This window comes from Balaenoptera borealis (genome assembly GCF_965194805.1).
Source record: "Balaenoptera borealis genome assembly, chromosome: 16".
Lineage (NCBI taxonomy): Eukaryota > Metazoa > Chordata > Mammalia > Artiodactyla > Balaenopteridae > Balaenoptera > Balaenoptera borealis.
This window is the reverse complement of record NC_138872.1, coordinates 8,717,594-8,737,200: the sequence shown is the minus strand read 5'-3', so window position 1 is coordinate 8,737,200 and position 19,607 is coordinate 8,717,594. Positions and strand designations below refer to the sequence as shown.

Sequence of the window (19,607 nt, the reverse complement as noted above, 5' to 3'; positions counted from 1 at the left end):
AAAAACAGGCCATTTCATCATAAATGTTGTTAAAAGAGAGAGAAGTGATTAGCATTTATCTGAAATGAGGAGACAGAGGGACTCTGTCCTTGCCAGGCCATTATATTCCTTAATTATTTCATCAGTTTGTAAGTGACTTGATGACTGAGTCTTATTTCCAGATTTCCTCTTGAAAAGGATCACTGGAAGGGGTTTTTATTAAAACAGGGGCTGCTATTCCTCCCTGAAGTTCCACTGCCAAAAATGGAGGATTATTAAGAGAAGGCAGACCAACCTCCACCTTAAACCTTTACTGGGAAAGTCAAAACCTTCACCCCTCCCTCTTCCTCCCCTACTTGGAAAAAAAAAAAAAAAAAATCAAGCTGTTATCTAAATCGATTCTTCAGGACAAAGGAGCAAAACATTTTCTACAAGTTTTATCTAAGTGGTGTATTAGTTCCTTTTTTTGATTAAGAAGTGAAAGGGAATAATATGAACCCAAGACAACTACTAAACTTCGATCTCACAAGTTATTAAAAACAAAAACACACAGCAAAGGTCAAACGGCAGTGTTAGACGGTGTTGTGAAGATAGAAGGACTGAAGGAAGTTGGACACGAAAGAAAAAAGTCTGTGTCCTTTACCTAGAAAAATCATAATCTTCCCCTACTCCCTCCTCCAGCACACAAATCAATGTGCAATTCTACAGGAGCAGCCTCCCTCGTCTCACCAAATAATTAAAATTCCAAACAATCGGATTATTAACCCTATTCTACCAAACAAGCCAAATAAATGATAAATTTGGCCTGTAGCTATTGACAACTGAATTTTTAAGTAAGTCCCTGCCTCTGGAATTCAGGACTTATATAACTGATTTAAAATGGCAGCAATGTGGGGTGGGGGTCGACTTCCACTAAAACACCAGGATTAAACACACACACACACGCACGCACACGCACGCACGCACACACACTCACACGCACGCACACACACTACTACAGTCTTTAGAATACTAAACAAAACAGTATCTAAAATAAACAGGACTTCTCAGAAAAAGTCATCTACCATTAAGGACACACCTTAAAAGTTCTTAGCACACATTAACTAAGCAAGCACAAACTAGTGGTTTGACTGTTATATTTTTCAGACAAAAAGCAATTAGGTTATTGCTCTACACTTGTCATTACTGAGCTGAAGGCTTTTTAGAAAATCTAGATCTATTACTCATTCTCAAAGTATTACAAAATTCACTATTTTAAGTCTTATTTGGTATCAATCAAGACAGTCCATCCATTCCAGGGGGGGGGAAAGTACAGTCGAAAACATTTTAAATGTACTTCTTGACACATACAAAAGAGAAGGTAAAGGCCTCCTAAGGACCCCTACCTAGTGGCCAGGCCTGGCTGGCAGCTGCTGTTACCCTGCCTTTTCTTTTGTTGGGCTTAATCTCATGTCAACTCATTCAACCAACTCAAAAGCGATGAAGACATAATTGAATCAACCTGAACTAAATCAGACCTAGGCTTCTTAAAACATACACCTTAATGATTCCAAACGATCTAAAAAACTAGGAAACCTGCTAGTTTGCACGGCGGTCAATAACATAGGACCCCAGACCGGCCAAAGAACCACTGTACCCGCCTTGTCTTTAATACACGTTAAGGAATGTTCAAGCTTAACGCTCCAAGCCCTATAGGCTGATTCAGAAAGATAAATTGAGGCTCAAGGAATTTCAAAGGGGAACAACACAGCAAAGCCTCAAACTCTGAAGTGACTATCCTTTTCTTGGAAAAAGCAACAAAATGAGAGAAAAGAAAGTTTACACTGCTCCAAGTGTTAACAGGCTGCTTGGGGTCCCAGAAGTGGCCACTGGTGGCCCTCTCCTGCTCTCTTTACTAAGCCCTGGGGGGAAACTGCCCCCCCGCCCACCCGCCCAAGAATGTGGCTTCCCGTTCTCGGTGGCCCTACCCTGAATCCTAAAATGTGGGTTCCAACCCGGGACTTGAACTTCTGTTCCGATCCCCGGGGCGCAGGTACCGCGGCCTGCGCACCCCGCAGGCCAGTTCTGGCCCCCTCGGAGCAAGACCGCCCGGGCCATCCCAAATCCAGCCTCCCGGGGCCCCCAGCAGCGCCCTCCTCCCCCTCTCCCTCCCCATCCCGTGCGGCTCGCATTTTGGGGCCAAATCAAGAGTGAAGAGGGCTCTACATCTGAAACTGAGCGGTCTCGCCACTCAGCGCCTCCTGGTAGAAACTTCCCTTTTAAAAAAAAAAAAACACTTTTAGGCTAACATTTCAATCCCTCCTGCCCTTTAGAGTTCCTAGTTCTGCTTCCAGCTGGCTTTGCGTCTCCCACTAGAATTGAGTGATAAAGATATTCTTAAAGCATTTAAGAGTTATTAAAAAAAAAAAGTTAAAAAAAATATTTTAAAATTAAAGGGGGGAGAAAAAAAAAAACCTTATCACACATCCAGGAAACGCAGCCCGGTGCACCGCCTGCTCAGGGATGGGCAGAGGACCGGGGCTCCCGGGGACAGATTTGGGGGCGCCCGGGGGGCTGGCTGGGGTGCGTGGCCGGGTCCGCGGCGAGGCCAAGCCCCTCCCTCGGCCCCTGTAGACGCGCCCTCCGCCCGGCCCGTGCGGACGGTCCCGGCCATTGTTTGCGGGGGACGCCTGTTAGGACGCATTGTTTTGGCTGTTTCCAACTTGCCCCGGCCCCTCTCGGGCCATAGCAGGGGACCCCGCGCCGGCCCGCTCCCCTCCGCCCGCGCCCCACGGCAGAGTGGGCAAACGGGGAGACCTGCCCGACGGAGCCACCCAACTTTTCAGGAACAGCCCCCCACGCAACCCCCCACGCAGCCCCCGAGCTCCCTCCGGCGGGCCCCTGGCTCCCGACCCAGGGAAGAGGGCACTCCTCCGCCCCCAAGCCATCTAGACTGTTTCCCAGAGTGAGTGTGATGGTCAAACACAGTCTGTGCATACCGGGGGCTCGCCCGACACCTTCTCGCCACTGGAATCGCTCAGAAGCCGGGAGGGGAGGGGGCGCCCTAGAGGAGCGGAATAGAGAGTAGGAATGGGGGGAGGCCGGCGGGGCGGGGGAACCGTTCGGGGAGAGGGCGAGATAACGAGCACGGGAAACTCGAGGGCGGGCTCGGGGGACGCCAGAGGGGCGAGACGAGGAGCCCCCTGGGGCCCCGCGCGGGCGGGGGGCGCGCCCCCTTTACCTGCGGCTCCGGCTCCTCGGCCATTTCCTCGCTCGGCGGCGGCCGGGACTGAACTGACACCACACGAGCGAGCCGAGGTTTGAATGAGGAGGGAGCAGGCGAGGAGGGGAGGGGGCGGGGAAGGCAAGAGGGAGGGGAGGCGACGAGGAGTTTCTCTCGGCCTTTTGTGCGGACACCTCCCGGATTCCGCGCCCGCACCGGCCCCCCAAAAGAGACTGGGGGCCACTGCGCGAGAGGCGAGGCCATCCCCCAGGGCGCCTCGGGGCTTGGCGCCTTGAAGACCCCCCCCAAAAGGAGCGTCCCCCACCCCCACCCGGAGGATTTGGGGGCCGGGCTCACCTCGGGCGCGGGGCTAAGGTGAGCGGGGCGGGGGTGCTCACGGGGGTCAAAGGCGCGGGCGCCCCCTACTCGTCCGCGCGAGGACAGTGCAGGCGCGGGGGGCCCCTAGAGCCGCCGGGGCGCGGCGCGTCAGGCGCAGGGGGACTGTTGGGTCAGAAAGTGCTCAGGGAGCAGCTGTTGCGCCCTCCCTCAGCCCGGCCGCTCGGAGACGCCCCGCCTCCTGCCTTCACCGGCCGCCCGGCCACGCCCTCGGCCACGCCCCCGCATCCACGTGATCTGCGCAGGCGCGCCCCTGCCCCGCCCACCGCCACGGACCCCCCCCGCCTCCCGGACGCGAGCGAACGGTCGAGCGCGCGCACTCCCTGTTCTCGCCCTGCCACTCCCGCGCACGCGCGCGCCTTTCACCCCCCCCACATCCCCCCCCTCCCGCCATCCGGCTTAACGTGGCCCGCACGCGCCCCGGCGGTTCCAGTGACAGGTACGCGGGGAGGGGGGGCCACGAGGGCAGCGCGCAAGCGCAGTTCCAGGCCTCTGCCTCGCCGCTTCCCCCTCCCATGCAAGGTGTGCCCAGGCTAGGGGAGGGGCTGGTCGCCCGAACTCCTGGGTCATCCAGCATTACCAACAAACGAAAAGCCTTTACCCCCATTTGGGTAGGTTAGAAGGCAACTGTGCACAAACAACATTTTTTCAGATTTTCTTCAAGCATGAGAAAGGTCGATGAGATAAGATGATTAAAATATTTTTTAAATTAGTATCTTCGTAAAGCTACTTTTGTTACTATTTTTCTGAAAGGGCTGAGCTTGCGCTGCTATAACTTGAGGTTTCTAAACTTGGCCTAGATGCCAAGAATCCACTTGGCTTTGATAGAAATCCACGTGGATGAAACCAGGCTTAAAACTGGGGGAGGGGGGGGAACTAGCCTTCCCCCTCCCCTTAATTGAAAGCGTTTCCCAACTATTCTTTTTATTTGCTCACTAAAAAAGAAAAGGTTATGATTCCGAAGGTCAGTGATATTCCCCCATTTTAAGTAAGCCCCAAGGAGGAACCAAAGAAGCAACAATCACATCCACCAAGTTCTCTGCCCCAAGATGCAAACGAATGCAAAAGTAAAGGGTGCTACGTTAAGTCACCACAAAATAGCCAAGTTTGTCTTGTTGTGTTTCTTTTTTTTTATTGGCCTTCGGTGTATCCAAAATGGAAAAACTTAAAACATATCAAGAAAGGCCCTTAAAGTATATATTTAATAAATCAGGACAAAAAAAGCCCTACATAAATGCTCCGCTGGTGAGCAGTGCAATCCTTAATAAGTAGGAAATGGAACTTGAGAGACAGTTTCTCAGCAAAGGGGAAGAATTTGCCAAGTGTGATGTTTTGCTGTCATTTTATATATAACTACTAACCCCACATATGGTCTGGTTAGTCTTTTTTAAAAAGGAAGTGAACCAATTACTTACTCACACTTAATTAATTAGCAGTTCCAAAAGTAGATTCTTAAGCCAGAACTTTTTTTTTTCCTCAGTCAAGTACACTGATATTGATCACTTCTAGTACTAGAGTTCCTTTTCTCAGGGAAGATGAATATCTTTCTTTAAAATATTTTTTAAAGTCTTATAGTCACATACCAAAATACAGTCCATAGACACACTCTTCCTAAACAAGAAACTTCATTTAACTTACCAAAACAAATGACTTCGGGCACTGCTACAAAACAAAGAAACTATGAACAAGTGAAACCAAATTGAGTCTTCACATAAGTGTAGCCTCACTCTACATGTTAATAGATAACCTTTGAACTCTGAAACCTTGAAAGCTGTAAACACAATAGCACTGATAGTTAAAAATCCTAGTGTCAAAATTGAGCAAAAAGAAAAGTCCTAACTTTTCAGTCGGAATAGGGAAACAATCAAATGTTTTGACAAATAATCGTTTCACTAAGAACAATGAGGCTCCTGGCTCTCAGACCTTGTTGCTACTGAATTATTTTCTGAGCAAAAAATGGTACTTTTCCCTATGCCCTCACAAAACTACCACTTTGTGAGTATAATAGCATCATATGGTTTGTTAGTTACTGTTTCTCTCTCCTGCCCCCCCCCCGCCCGGCAAAAAATAAAAAATAGAACAACAACAAAAAAACCGTATTACCTTGTAGATTTTCAAATTGAAAGTAATTTTATTAACTGATCTATCCGCTAAGCGTTTTATAGGCGATCTTAACGTTTGAGCAAAGAATTACAAAGAACCTTATTCCTGGAGAGGTGCCAACAAAACTGGGAAGTCGTTGAAAAATTCTGCCAATGGCTGAGTGCTGGGTTGCAAACACATACTGTGTTTTTAAATGGACATAGAGTGATCTGAATGCGCTGTAAGGGCGTCTGTGGGACACATTCGGCCCCTTAGAAGGTGGAGACCCACACTTAAGATTTACTTGGAAAGCGTGTATAGTTAAAACAATTAAGAATGAAAACTCCAAAAGCAACAGGAGGACGCCAGGAACATTCGCTTTTGTAGTAAAGCCAGGAACTCACTATTATCATATGAAATGAAAATCGAAAATCGAACGTTGGTCTCCATATACTTAGCTCCGCCCACGCATAATCCTGTTTTCCCCCCCCCCGCCCCCCCCAGCTAGACTATCTCTAAAGGAGTCAGGTGCTGCAGAGACGCAGGCGACACAAACAATGGAACCAGAAATGTCCCTTCAAATGTGAGCTGATGCTCGGCACACGTTATTCGGGGAGAGAGCGAAAAGACCCCACTTCACCTCTTTTTAATGCGACGCACATCACCTACACCTCATTTTTCACAATTATCCAAACAGACCAGCCCTCCTTAAGATCTATTTCCCAGTGTATGCTTATAAAATCGCACCATTATCTCTGATCTAATCCCAGTGATAGGAGCCCTCTGGCTTTAGTTAACTTCTGATTTTCTCTCCAGCTCCTGCCTGCCACCGCATTCTCAGATCTAACAACAAAAAACCCTTCTAATTTGCTATATTTAACATTCATTGGAATCATCTTTTGAGAATTAGCCTTCATTAGCAGAGGAGGGTGCCGTTATGATCTTCTTATTTTCGCAAGTATTTATTTTACTGTGGAACTATTATAGAGAAACGATTTGGAAACTGTATGTAAATCCCTGGAGCTGAAACGGAGCCAACACAGACTTAAAAGAATTCAGTGTTCAGAGCAGGAAAACCTGAAAAACTGCAGTGAGGAGTTAGCAGGAAAAGAAAATGAAAAAGTTAGGCAAACCTGCCAGCTCTGCAAACTACAAGGGACATTTGAGAAGGAAATGAAGAAGGGCAGCTCTTTTAACAGGACAGAATGCACTAAATGAAGTAGGGATCACCAGCGACTCCAGGGAACACCAAACTTCTCTCTTTCCTATTAAGTTTCTTCATCCCATTCAAGTCATCTCACAATTTTAAACGCCCTACAAAACATCATAATAATACATGATAAAAATAAATAGCAGAAATTACCTTGCAGAAGTGGAGGCAGGGTCTGGAACCAGGAGGCTTTCTCTCCCTGAGTTGGCCGGTCCACCTGACTCAGAACAATACTGGAAGAGATGTGATTGCTGGTTTTTATAAGCAAACCAAAAAAGGGAGGGGCCAAGAATAAGGCTCAGTATAAATAGAGGTTTAGATGCAATCCCAGCTTGACTAACCAATCATGGCTGTGTCTGCCCCACTGGCAAGTTTGGTGAGTACCCTGCCCCACTTTACAAGCACAACTTCTGTGCATCTTCTCCAATATCCTGGATGGTTTTCCAAGGCTGACTCCACTCAAAATGTCACTGTAAACCTTCTTTAAAAATTACACGGGTCACAAATAAAACAAACTAGAGAATATAACAAAAAAGAAACACTCAGATATAGAGAACAAACTAGTGGTTACCAGTAGGCAAAGGGAAGAGGGGGAGGGGCAAGATAGGGGGAGGGGATTAAGAGATGCAAACTACTATGTATAAAAGAAATAAGCTACAAGGATATACTGTAAACACAGGAAATAGAGCCAGTATTTTATAGTAACTGTAAATGGACCTTTAAAATTTGTGAATCACTATGTTGTACACCTGAAACTTATATAACATTGTACATCAACTATACCTCAATTAAAAAAATATATATATAAAGTAGTAGGGATGCAATATGCAACATGATTAGTATAATTAACACAGCTGTATTTTATATATGAAAGTTAAGAGAGTAAATCCTGAGTACTCATCACAAGGAGAAAAAGTTGTTTGTTTTTTTTTTATTTTGTGTCTATATGAGATGATGGATCCTCACTAAACTTACTATGGTCATCATTTTGTGATTGTGAAAAGTCAATCATTATGCCGTACGCCCTAACCTTACGCAATGGCATATGTTGAATACTTCGCAATAAAACTAGAAGAAAAATAAATTACATGGGTCACGATGTAACTTTTGGAGCACCTCTTTAAAGCTTTTGTTCTCATCTAATATTCCAAATGGGGAGCTGTGGGGTGAGGGGGAGGTGATGGATGAGGAAAGTAACTAACATCTATTGAAATGCAATTTTCATCATCATCTCAGTAAATGGAACCATCTTCCATCCACCCACGTAAGCCAAAACCTGGAAGTCAAACTATGATATTTCATCTCCAGCCCCACCCCCGTCTCTCTCACACACACAAACACACACACACACAAACACAAACACACACACCTTTCATCCATCAGCAGGGCCTATAATTTCTATCGTAATATATCTCAAATCTCTAACACAGGCTACTCCACAGCACCACGATCTCTCACTCCTCCAAATAGACCAAGATGTCTCCAAGCTTCTTCCTTTCTAGGTTTGCCTTGGTTATGTTCTTCACCCATAGCCCAAGAGATCTTTTACAGTGTAAATCAGATCGTGTCACCACCCTGCTTAGTGGCTTCCTATTGCCTCAGGAAAAAGAACAAACTCCAGAGCCTGCCTGCCAACCCTGTAGATCTGGCCCCTGCCTAAGTCTCCAGCCTCAAGTCTTGGCAAGCCCTCTGCGTAGAGCTCTAAGCTCCAGCCACAAGGCCTTCTCTCTGACCCGGAGGCTCCAGCCCTGTGTTTCCCTTTGCCTAGTTCTATCTCTCCAGTCTTTCAGGAAATCAGCTTCTATTCCTCCTGAGAGGTTTAAACTCTGGGCTCTCTGGGGGGAGGCCCTCTGACAAGGTGTTGGAAGGTCTTCTCTCCAATAATCCAATCTTGGGCTCAAACATTCCTTGCTCCAACCTCTTGACAGCTGCATTAATCCTAGAATACTATTTAATCTCCATGGGTTTCAATTCCTGATCCATAAAATGGTGTGATGAAGAAGAAGATGGAGGAGGCAGGGAAGGGTGAGGTAAATTTTTTTTTTTTTTTTTTTAATTGAAGTATAGTTGATTTAGGGACTTCCCTGGCGGTCCAGTGGTTAGGACTCAGCACTTTCACTAAGGTGGGTTCAATCCCTGGTCAGGGCACTAAGATCCTGCAAGCCTCTTGGTGTGGCCCCCCCAAAAAAAGTATAGTTGATTTACAGTATTACAATATTATATTAGTTTCAGGTATATGACATAGTGATTCAAAATTTTTGTAGATTATACTCTAAGGTTATTATAAGGACTTCCCTGGTGGTCCAGTGGTTAAGACTCTGTGTTTCCAATGCAGTGGGCACGGGTTCCATCCCTGGTCAGGGAACTAAGATCCCATGTCATGTGGCGCGGCCAAAAAAATTTTTTAATTTTTAAATTTAAAAAAAAATGTATTATATTGTTGGCTATATTCCCTGTGCTGTATAATAGCAATATATTCTTGTAGTAGAAAGTAGATCTTAAAAGTTCTCATCACAAGGAAAAAAAATATTTGTAACTATGTGAAATGATTCATGTTAATTAAATGTATTGTGGTCATCATTTCGAAATGTATACATATACCAAATTACTACATTGTATACCTTAAACTTATACAATGCTATATGTTAATCATATCTCAATAAAACTGGAAGAACGGGCTTCCCTGGTGGCGCAGTGGTTGAGAATCCGTCTGCCAATGCAGGGGACACGGGTTCGAGCCCTGGTCTGGGAGGATCCCACATGCCGCGGAGCGGCTGGGCCCGTGAGCCACAACTACTGAGCCTGCGCGTCTGGAGCCTGTGCTCCGCAACAAGAGAGGCCGCGATAGTGAGAGGCCCGCGCACCGCGATGAAGAGTGGCCCCCGCTCGCCGCAACTAGAGAAAGCCCTCGCACAGAAACGAAGACCCAACACAGCCAAAAATAAATAATAAAATTAAAAAAAAAAAAAAAAAAAAAAAAAAAACTGGAAGAACTATATAATAATATAATTATATTATTTATATAAATAGTATTTGTTTTCATAAGACTCTTGGGGAAATTGAGGCACACTGTGTAAAGCTTGTTAAGCCCAGAGTTTTGCAGGCCTGGCACTGTTCTAGGCACCGGAGCTAGAGCTTACAGTAAGCAAAGCAAACGAAGTTCTTTCCATTTTTGGAGCTTACCTTCTAGAGGGAGGCAGACAACACACAGGCTCAGTGGCGAGGGGAAGGTGCCTGCTGTTTTTTGGACTGGGGCTCCCTGAGGAGCAGAGACCTCCAGGAAGTCGGGTGGCAAGGTACACTAAGGCAGGGAGCACAAGGTGAGAAGGCAGAAGACAGGGCAGAAGACAGGCTGACCCGGGGAAAGCACTGCAAGGAGGCCAGCGCATCGGGGCCCGGCGGGTGAGGACAGGGGAGCAAGGAAATAATAGGGCAGGACCTTGTAAAGACAGAGGCAAGGACTGGGTTTTTTTGTTTGTTTTTTTGGCCACATCACAAGGCATGTGGTATCTCAGTTCCCAGACCAGGGATAGAATCCGTGCCCCCTGCAGTGGAAGCGCAGAGTCTTAACCACTGGACCGCCAGGGAAGTCCCAAGGACTGGTTTTTGACTCTGGTAGCAGTAGGATGTCAAAGATGGTCAATTCTCTGCTCTCATTTTATTTGCCATATCTGCAGCCCTCGATACAGTCAGCCCTTTCCCCTTCCTTGAAACACTTTTCCCCCTGATTTGGGACACCGCGCTTTCCTGATTTCCACCAGTCCTCACTGGCTGCTCCTTCTCCGTCCCCTCTGCCGCTTCTTTTCCCCCTGACCTCCAGACTCTGAAGTGCCCCAGGGCCCAGTGCTGGAGCCTGGTCTTTTTCCTACTCATTCCCTAAGTATTTCATTCAGTCCAGTGGCTCAAAATACCATCTATAAGGCTCCTAAATTTATGTATTTCCCACCCAGACCTCTCCCCTCAAACCCCAAAATATATTTCCAGCTGTCTACTCGAGCTCCATTTAGACGTCCAGAAATTATTTCTAGATTTCAACCTCAGACCTTCTCCCATAGTCCTCCACCACTAATGAATACATAAGATCATAGAATTGCATGAGACTCTCCAGGAAGGGAATGTAGATGGAGAAGAAAGAGTGAGTGGGTAGAGAGCTGGGTCAGCCAAGAAAAGAGTGGGTAGAGAGCTGGGTCAGCCACCGACATTGGATCATGCACCTCTGCCAGGTACCCCCCAAGCTCAAACCAATGCAATTATACTCATCACACATTATAGTAATTATTTCTGCCTGTCCTCCTCCCACTAGAGTCTAAACTCCATAGAAATACATGATACTGTGATTTGTTCTCTGCTGTATCTCCAAGTCTTAGTATGATGTCTGTCTATTGCAGCGATCAATAAATGTGTTCAAGACAAATGAATATAGAAATAATACTAATGCATAGAACTCAGCCGCAGTGAGATCCAGCCAAAAGGGACCTGAAGTTTGGGTGTTCAGGCCAGTCACTGGGGTCTTGGCTCAGTTTTCTCATCTGTAAAATGAGGCTTCTAACCTCTGTTTGACCTGCCTTATTGGATAGTGGGGTTGCCCCGTCATACCACGGGGAAGCTCCGTGCTGTATAACAGCAAAGGGTCGTTTTTACCATGACTCTTGTCTTGACTGCTGAGTGTCAACTCGGCAGGGGGTTCTGCTTGTGTCTGGACTCACCTTTGGGTACACCTGGAACTCAGCTCCCCTGATGACCTTTACATCAGACCTGAAACCCAAGAGGTCCCGCACTTTGCTAAAAGAGCATTCAGAGTCTTTGAATTCACTTTTCTCTCCCTTTTTGATAAGATAACTGGTGTAGTGAATGGTTTATATAGTTGGTTGGTTAGGAATTTTATTTTCTTTCATTTTTTGGTCTGAATCAGACTGTTAACTCCATCAAGAGTGGGGACTTGTCCAAACTCACACCCAGCAGAGCCTCCTGCGTTTCTCTGCCTTGGGATGGGTTGGGTGGACTAAACCACTGACAGTTCAAAAAACTTCTATGCCAGAAACAGGGCCAGCGTGCTGAGAGGCTTAGCTGATAAGCTCTAACGTTGATTGAGTTCATGTGTGCTTTTCATTTTGTAACTCATTTAATCCACCTAACGACCCTGCAAGGCAGGGCCTATATTTTTCCATTTTTATAGACAAAAAACGTGGGCACAAAGAGATTAAGTAGCTGGCAATAAGCAGCAGAGCCAGGCGTCTAAATCCAGCACCTGCCTCTAAGGCCTCTGTCCTTACCTACAGATACACGACCTTCCTCATACCCGGATGCCCTGACTAGGTCTCCACCTCGGCTCCTCTCCCCCCCTTCCCCCCTCCCTCACTGTCCTTCATCACAATGGCCTCCTTTCCTGTGCAGACACCGGCCAAGCCTCACCCCAACACCTCATGGTGTATCCCCAGGACCTTGAACCACGCCTGGCACATAGTAGCTGCTCATTAAAATACCGGATGCAAAATGAGGATGAATGCTGTGCGCCAGGTGCCTGCCATCTACTATCTCATTACATTCACCTAGTAATGGGCCCAGCATTTTTCCCACATACCAGGGATACAGCTGTGAGGAAAGTGGATTCTGAGCTTGCAGAGTAAAGCATACTCATATGCCTACTAAAATGAAATTCCAAACTGTGTTGAATACACTGGGAAATAAAAAAAAAAAACGGAATAAAATGTTTAGTATCTCCATCTACTGCCTTCTGATAAACATTTGATAAACCATTCTCTGCTTACCTATCTCCTTGCTCTGTGATGGCTTCCTGTCCCACTGTCACTTTGAATCTCTCCAAATACATGTGCCATGTATGTGCAAAAGTCAATCTGTAGCCATCCTGCCCATCCCCCATGGACCACTCCAAATGCCACCACCCTCTCTTTGTTCAGTCACTGTTTGCTCACCCCTCCTTTGTGACATTTGCTGGATTATGCTTAGCCCACCTGAATAAATCACAGGCTCCTTGAAGGGAAGGCCAGTTTCCTCCATGTCACAGTTGCTGGCACACAGGAAGTGTCTCAATATTTAGCTGTTCTATTTAATTAAATAAATATGCTCCCTGATTGGCAGCTGCCAATCCAGGAGAGATGCAGATGATCACATCTCTGTCACACTGAGCTCTTCACAATCTGCACTGATCTTTTCAAAAGTCAAATGTGATCACATCAGGGCCCTGCCCCAGACTCCCAATGTCTCTGAAAATAAAGACAAAATTTCTGGCAGGATCTGGTGGGCCCTGTGAAGACTTTGGACTTTATTCCAAAAGCACTGGGATGCCAACCGGAAAAAAAAATAGTAGTAAAACCGAAAGAACTATTGAACTTCAAGTGTTTCTTCCTTGAGAGATTATCTCCTCAAGGATCTCATCCTGGTTAAACAAATAGGCCACAGCAAACATGAAGAAGTTACAGTTCTCTTACTTCAAGCCCCCATTTCCTCTCCTTGTGCCAAGGGTAGGATCACAGAATCAAAGCAGTCACGGATCGCCGTGCCTGGCACCAGCTGTAATCTGATCAATCGTGACCCCTTGAGTCATTACTGCCTTTCCTTAAAAAAGAGTAAACTGAGGCTCAGAAGAGTTAAGTAGGCTGACTGAGGTCACACAGCTAACAGTTTGATTCCCTATCTTCCAGACTAAGGCCAATGGGCCATTTGAACCCAACGTCAAACCTCAACTCTGTCACCAACCTAAATTTCCTCACCTCTAAAAAATCAACACTGGGGCTTCCCTGGTGGTGCAGTGGTTAAGAATCCGCCTGCCAATGCAGGGGACACAGGTTCGAGCTCTGGTCCGGGAAGATCCCACATGCCGCGGAGCAACTAAGCCCGTGCGCCACAACTACTGAGCCTGCGCTCTAGAGCCCACGAGCTACAACTACTGAGCCCGCGTGCCACAACTACTGAAGCCCGTGCGCCTAGAGCCCGTGCTCTGCAACAGGAGAAGCCACCGCACTGAGAAGCCCGCGCACCGCAACAAAGAGTAGACCCTGCTCACCGCCACTAGAGAAAGCCCCCGCGCAGCAACGAAGACCCAATGCAGCCAAAAATAAATAAATTAATTAAAAATAAATAAATAGGGCTTCCTGGTGGCGCAGTGGTTGAGAATCTGCCTGCCAATGCAGGGGACACGGGTTCGAGCTCTGGTCTGGGAAGATCCCACATGCCGCGGAGCAACTGGGCCCGTGAGCCACAACTACTGAGCCTGCGCGTCTGGAGCTTGTGCTCTGCAACAAGAGAGGCCGCGATAGTGAGAGGCCCGCGCACCACGATGAAGAGTGGCCCCCGCTTGCCGCAACTAGAGAAAGCCCTCGCACAGAAACGAAGACCCAACACAGCCAAAAATAAACAAATAAATAAATAAATATTTTTAAAAAATAATCAGGTACTTATTTAAATAAATAAATAAATAAATAAAAATCAGCACTGATGCACATTGCTTGACACCCTGTTTCCTGAATGTTCACCAGTCAGCCGTGTGTGGCTCCAGGGCAAAGTTGAAACCTCCTCACCCAATGTGCCTCCCCTCCCCCCATTCTGGAACAGCCATATCTTACTCCATTGCCCCGGGGCTAGTCCCCTCCCACCTCAGTCACTCCCTGGCGTTCCTGGTGTCCCTGAGTACTCGGCCTGTCTTCCCCAACAGTCTGCAAATCTCCTTTGAAGGTAGGGGAGAAAGGTCATGCAAAGTATATCCCAACAGCAATTAGCAGAGTGCTTTTCACAGAGTTGGGAAGCAATATAGGTTTGTAAGATGAAAATATCCTAGACTAGGTCTCAAACATCCATGCCTTCCTTCACACTGCCTGTCAGAGCTCAGCAGCTAGCAAATCTTACAGATGCTATCGTCTCAAAATCTCTCAATGCACCCTTTTCCTTCTTATTTCCACAGTCCTTGTTTCTTGTTTCATTCTGATCTGTGTAGTAATCTCCTAACCGGTCCTCCTGTACCTGTCTTCCTCCTAACCCAGAATACTTTTTCCCGAACCCCACAAATAACCATCCTGCCACTGTCCCGTGCAAAAATCTCCTATTTTACCAAAAGAAGCCATACCTCCCTCTCTTAGGATACAAAACTACGGCCCCAGCCAAGCTTTCAGCTAGATTCATTCCATAAATATTTATTTGGGAGCACTCCTCTGTCCCAGGCACTTGGCTAGATAGTAACTAAAGAATGAGATACAGAACAAATTGCATTCCTACCTTCATGGAGCTTACATTTTAATCGGAGAAATAGACATTAAACAAATCAAAACATAAATAAACAGAAAAGCATATAATTACAGTACCTACCCTGGAGAAATAATCACTCGGGTACTTAAAGAAGCATACACAAGGATGTTCATTGCAGCATTGTTTATAACAGTGAAAAATTAGAAACAACCTATGTGTTCATCAAAAGGAAAATGGCCACATAAACTACGGTATATCCAAATTGAAGAATATAGACAGCAGCTGGAAAGAATGAAGTGATGTGGCTAGATCACCAAGACATTGTGGAGAAAAAAAACAAAGCTGCAAAAACGTATGCCATTTTTGTTTAAAAAGACACACACAATAATATATTTTCCAAAGGAAATACATGTATATGTATATAATATTTATGTGTATATATTATATATAAATATATTTACATATACATATATACGTATACATGTACACATATATTTACATTAATACACACATACATATGTTTATGTATACATATGTATATTTGTATGTATATATTAATGTAAATATATGTATACACACATCGTACGAAATATATATATGCTGATCATTTCTCAATATATACAAATACTGAATCATTATACTGTACCACCTGAAACTAATATAATGTTATATGTCAGTTATATCTCAATAAATAAATAAGAAATATATATATGGAAATACACAAATAAAAGCTGGTTAATTCTCAAGTGTGGGCAAGGATCCAGGACAGTTTGGTGATAGCTAAATATTTTAATTTCTTTACATGTAAAGCATACTCATATGCCTACTAAAAAGAAATTCCAAACTGTGTTGAATACACTGGGAAATAAAAAAAAAAAACAGGGAATAAAATGTTTAGTATCTCCATCTACTGCCTTCTGATAAACATTTGATAAACCATTCTCTGCTTACCTATCTCCTTGCTCTGTGATGGCTTCCTGTCCCACTGTCACTTTGAATCTCTCCAAATACATGTGCCATGTATGTGCAAAAGTCAATCTGTAGCCATCCTGCCCATCCCCCATGGACCACTCCAAATGCCACCACCCTCTCTTTGTTCAGTCACTGTTTGCTCACCCCTCCTTTGTGACATTTGCTGGATTATGCTTAGCCCACCTGAATAAATCACAGGCTCCTTGAAGGGAAGGCCAGTTTCCTCCATGTCACAGTTGCTGGCACACAGGAAGTGTCTCAATATTTAGCTGTTCTATTTAATTAAATAAATATGCTCCCTGAATTCTTTCATTCACTCATGCATTTACTCTCTTACTCAACAAACATTTATTAAGCACCTACTGTGTACCAGGCACTGTTCTAGGTGCTGGGAATGCCGCAGGAAAGCAAACCAATCAAAACGCCTATCCTCACAAAGTTAACATTTAACAGTCTAGTGTGTTAATTAAGTACTATGGAGAAAAATAAGGGGAGCGAAGGGGTCAGGAAATGGAAGGGGTAGGTGTGGGAGGCGGGGGGATATTAAATACGCTAGTCTGGGCCTTCCCTGGCAGACCAGTGGTTAAGACCATGCTTCCTCTGCAGGGGGTGCGGGTTCGATACCTGGTCAGGGAAGTTCCGCATGCCAAGAAGTGGCCAAAAGAAAAAAAAAAAAAAAAGTCTACTGCAGGTTGACTTCATAGGTGGAGACATCTGAGTAAAGATCTGAATAGGGTTCCAGTGGGAGCCATGTGGGGTTCTGGGGAAAGAGGCTAAAAGGTTGGCCTGCAAAGACCTTGAAGTGTGTATCCAGTGACTCAAGGAACTACAAGGCAGCTAGCATGGTGGCCGAGTGGCTGGCGGGAAGGAAGAAGAGACAAATCAGAAAATGAGAATGCAGGGGACGCATATAAATTGCCTGGGGCCTTTGGGACTTTGTAAAGATAGGATTTTATCTGAATGAGCCTGAGGGCCACTGAATGGCTTGAGCAGAGGAACGATGACCTGGCTGGGGTATTAAGAGGCTTATTAAACAGATGATAAAATTAAGAGCACTTCTAGAGTAGTAAAGCAGATAGTCTCCTTTGCTGAAATCACTCGGATATTTAAGTGTGTTCATATTTTCAGGCTACTTTTACAATAACAACAACAAAAATGAGGACAATAGCAATAGAAGAGATAAAAAGGATAAGAAGGGAGAAATAAAATAATTTATTGAGCCCCTGCTATGTGCCAGAGTCTTGACTCCACACCTAATGTATCCAATCAAGCTGTTACTTAGTTCTCCTGATAACCTATCTATATTTATGTAAATATATATATAAATTTAAGTATATTTAAATTCATTTGCCAGATGAGGAAACTATAGCCATCAGAGGTTAACTTGCTTTCTGACTTACTAACTTCTAACTTCATTGAGGTGCTACAACAAAAATAAAGTGAAATTCTCACCCCGTCTAATTCCAAACCCCATGCTGCCACATGCCATTCTTTTTTACCCTAAGTTGTTGACCTTGGCCTTAGGAGACTAGAGGGTAATAATAGGGATCATTGATTAAGTACTTATTACAGGCCAAGCACATTGTATGCACCATTACTGGATACCCAGGCAGAGTCAGTACCCCCTTCGCCCAGATTAGAAACCTGCAACTCCGAGCAGTCATATGGATAGTGGTTAAAGGGCTGAGCTCATAAAACTGGGTTCAAACCAAGACTCTGGACTACCCAGCTGTGCCGCCTTTGCCACCTCACTTGAGCTCTCTTTGCCTCTGTTCTCCCCATTTTACAGATGGAGGTAAGAATACTCACTGACAAGTGTATTTAAGAGGAATAAATAAATCCTCACCTGTAAAATGTTTTGCAGAGAATTTGGCACATGGTAAACATTTAATTAAGACACACTATTATTATGAAGATTATTGCCCACGGTCACAGAAACTCACCCACTGCAGGACCCTGCCAGGGTACTTATTCATGGGTTGGAGAAGAGAAGTGTGTTTATAGAGGTGAGGGATTTGTCCTCTCCAGAACTGAGTCACTCACTTTCAATCATCTGAGCGCCCACCCAAGGTAGACTAAGTAAGTGGAATTCCCTGGAAAAAAAGATACATACCTCAATCTGGGTGATCCTCCAAGAAGTTTCGGAGACAACCCACCTTTCAGTGTTCCTTGGGCATCTTCTCCAAACTGAAGGTCAAGCAAGGCCTGAGCAACCCCTGAAGGAGGAAGTCAGAGGTTAGTGGCAGCAGGAAAGGATGTGGAACAGAAGAATCTCCTGACTTTAGGTGTGCCCTCTCAAGCCACGCCCTCCAATAGGATGTTGGGATTTGGGAGAAGTGCTAGAGAGGAGATTAAGGTCAGAGCCATACCCTTGACAGGCATAGAGTGACCAAAAAAATCCCTGAGTCTAGACTAAAGATAAGACAGTTGCCCTAAATTTCTGGAGCATAGTTAATCCCAAACCAGCTACTTCACCACTTCACTTTCAGCAGCTCCCAACACGAACACAGCAAGTTTTCCCAGAAACCGGAAGTGAATAAAATACAGTCTCCAGAGGCTTCCTGGATCCAAATCCTACTCCACTGCTCAGCTGCTAGGGGACCTCAGCCCGATGATTTAGCCTCTCTACCTCACCTGTAAAATGGGAATAATAGTCCCCAATGCATCAGGCGCCTTTAAGGGTTAAATGGGCTGATGGTGATGAGACCTTAAAAACCTTAAAACCGACTCAGTAAATGTCAGCCAAAACGACATTAGCCATCCCTCTCCCTGTCCTAAATCAGCCCTTCTACTTAACTAATCTCCTTGGCCTCTTTGACAACTTTTTTTCAAACGTCGTTAGCACATTTTGTTGACATATTTTTACAAATACCAAGCCTGCATGTCCTCTTAAAAATATTTTAAGAGATTATGTTTTGTTCCCACTTGCTTTGAGGAACAGCTTCAGCGACGTTGAGTGGGATGAAAACAGTATAAAAGCAAATGAGGATAATAGGACCATCTTTCCTGAACTTTTTCAAAAAAAAAAAAAAAAGAAAAGAAAAAGCAAAGAATTAAAGATTCAGATCCTGGGCTTTTAAAGACCATCTTGCTAAGTATTTTCTTACCAAGTTCCTTCTTTTTTTTTTTTCCTCCCCCACCACAAACACAACAGTAACGAGATAGTTTTTCTTTCTCCCTACTTTCAAAAAAAAAACACCAAAAACTCTGTCACATAAATTTCTACAAACAAATACAACTGAATTTGCTATAATGATTTGTAACTGATATGCTATGTCCTTTAAAGAAAAGAAGGCTATGAACAGAAATAAACAGTTTCTGAAGCAGTTGTATCCGAAGTCAAGGAATAAGAACAACAACGTGTCCCCAAGGAAACAAAGTAGAATTTGGAATCCAAGCTAAAATGGCTCTGCCTTAATCCTCTGTTACCCTGTACCATGGGGCTGCGTTTACAGGAAACGCCTGCCACCAGAAGTTTTCTGCTAGTTTTCAACCCGCTTTCAATCGTATTTTTGCATCATCAACTCAGCCATATGGAAACAAATAAAACACTCAGCTTAAAAAAAA

General features: G+C 45.1%; 1 protein-coding gene across 6 annotated transcripts in view; it reads right to left on the bottom strand.

The window, feature by feature from the left end:
- Positions 1–18,425, bottom strand: part of ZNF217 (zinc finger protein 217) — a 39,580-nt gene extending 21,155 nt beyond the window's left edge. The window contains exons 1-2 of one of the 6 annotated variants that reach the window (XM_082360366.1): positions 18,154–18,425; positions 7,023–7,102 (exon numbers count right to left, since the gene is read on the bottom strand). The gene's annotated coding sequence lies outside the window, so the exon portion shown is untranslated. Of the gene's footprint in view, positions 1–2,957; positions 3,018–3,199; positions 3,470–3,538; positions 3,850–7,022; positions 8,555–18,153 lie in introns of those variants that run through there. The other 5 variants (XM_082360361.1, XM_082360362.1, XM_082360364.1 and 2 more) reach the window with 5 other exon arrangements.
- Positions 18,426–19,607: the final 1,182 nt, after the last annotated feature.